At 50.4% G+C, this 2030-nt stretch overlaps 1 non-coding gene across 1 annotated transcript; it reads left to right on the top strand.

Moving 5' to 3' along the window:
• The first annotated feature begins 1107 nt into the window (after positions 1–1107).
• Positions 1108–1214, top strand: LOC119104932 (U6 spliceosomal RNA). Its single transcript, XR_005095017.1, has one exon. It is a non-coding gene; the product is annotated as a U6 spliceosomal RNA (small nuclear RNA).
• The last annotated feature ends 816 nt before the right edge of the window (positions 1215–2030 follow it).

The following is a 2030-nucleotide window of genomic DNA, read 5'->3' as shown; positions in this document are numbered from 1 at the left end:
AGAACAAATCTCAAACTGACACTGCCCAGTGGGGCTGTTGTGAGCATTTCGCTTATCACGCGCACTAACGCTATCTGTCTGAGAATCCTCTAAATCAGACACAGCCCGTGTGCTCACGAGGTACTACCAAACCGTGGGTGTACTACTGACATGGTCGATGCCATGCCAGCACGACTAAATGTGTAAGCGGTGGCTTTCAAATGCTAGCAAATCCCCTCTTATCTGGTAGCACCAGAGCGAGCTGGCCATGAATGGCTTCACATGTTTCGAAAAAGTCCTAGGACAGCTACAAGCGCGCCAACCAGCAGCCCACGCGCCGCTGCCGGCTGCGCCACAGCTGTCCCATGCCATCCGGTGCGCATGCGCAGACGGCCGGCGCGCGGCGGCCGGCACCTGCCCGGCCGTAGGACCAGCGATGGCAGGGAAAAAGACAGACGCTGTATGATCCCTTGGTGGCCGCTGGGTATAGCTGGCTGGCGGGGAGTGGTAACGAGCTGGGTTCCTCACTGGCAACTGCTGCACGCCACCGTGTCGCTGACTGAAGGCCGACTAGCCAAAAGTGAACGCCGGTTGGTTGTGGCTCCGTCATTGAATGCTGCGCTTGTTATCGGATGACGTAACCAGCCGCTGAGCCTGGAATAGAACAGCATACAGTGGTGAGACCAGACGAATCGCATTGAAAGTCATATCGCATTGTTGTGCTCGCATTGGGATACTCAGCATGGGGATTTTTGCAAGTTACCAGAAGGGGAGGAGTGAGGACCGCCGCATTCCTGGGGATTAGTGCGGTGGTGGCGGATACCTACGGTCGGTGACGTCAGCATTCCACAGCTAGTTCGCTCCACGCCAACAGGGGACGGCGAGCGCAGGAGCAGCGCGAGCAGTCCTCTGGGAAGGAGAAAATAACACATTATTGCTAATACACTACACATCAGAATCATCTGATATAACAAATCCATGCACAAAATGACAAATCAAGGAATGTGGGCACATGGAATACGCAAAACACCACTAACTGAGACCCAGGGCGTCGCAGAGACCTGCAACTTGGATAGACAGCGCTCGAATGGAGGAACTTCATATAGCACATTTCAACTACACCCCAATGTACTTGCTTCGGCAGTACATATACTAAAATTGGAACGATACAGAGAAGATTAGCATGGCCCCTGCGCAAGGATGACACGCAAAATCGTGAAGCGTTCCTAATTTTTCTTTTTGAATGGCAAAAAAACAGCATTTTAAAAATGTAAATAGCCCCAAAACGCGTCGTATGCAACTTTACCACATGGGCGCCCTCTCCCATAACAGCACGACACATCAATCTACTGGAAACGAATTACATTTCAAAAACAATTCGAGCAAATGAAGTCAGTCGATGATCACATCATGCTACTTACTACTGCTGAAGGAGACACAAAACACTGCAAAATGCTTCTTGGTTCTCTGAGCTTCTTGAGGCGTCGATCATTAAAAATTGCCTAGAATACGAATTTTGATAAAAATGACACAGCAGGCAAAGCTGAGTCCCTGGAGACCTATTATTACGAGTTAATATCATTTTGAAAACCAGAGTATTATGTCCGCAAAAGGTACAGTTCGGCAACATACTTCGGACACTACATAGATGGTGCTAGTTACGTTACAAAAACCATCCAGGTGGCGTTGCGATCGCAAGCAGGCGCACATTTCGCTACATCGGTGCGACGCCGCATAAATTACCTCCGATTAACGGTCTGTCCACGCAAAAGCGCCATCCATGGTGCTGTTAACGCCATGTCTAGTGTGAGTCACGCAAGGCAATGCTTATCCAACGCAATAAACGGGCGTCTTGTTTCGGGGTCGCCACCACGGGTTTTGACCTATAGGGCAGTATTTTCCAGGGGCCCTAATGGACAAAAAGGGCCTCCTCACCGGGGCCTCCTAAGCTCATGTCCAACTCCGTTTTTTAAGCCAGGTCAGAACTGGCGCACAGATTTTGGGATCCAATTTCCAATGTTTATCATTCAGCTCAGCCCGGACTCACCGCT

This window comes from Pollicipes pollicipes, unplaced genomic scaffold (assembly GCF_011947565.3).
Source record: "Pollicipes pollicipes isolate AB1234 unplaced genomic scaffold, Ppol_2.1 Scaffold_6052;HRSCAF=7182_pilon_pilon_pilon, whole genome shotgun sequence".
Taxonomy (NCBI): domain Eukaryota; kingdom Metazoa; phylum Arthropoda; class Thecostraca; order Pollicipedomorpha; family Pollicipedidae; genus Pollicipes; species Pollicipes pollicipes.
The sequence above is the reverse complement of the archived record's forward strand: the minus strand, read 5'-3'. Positions and strand labels throughout refer to the sequence as shown.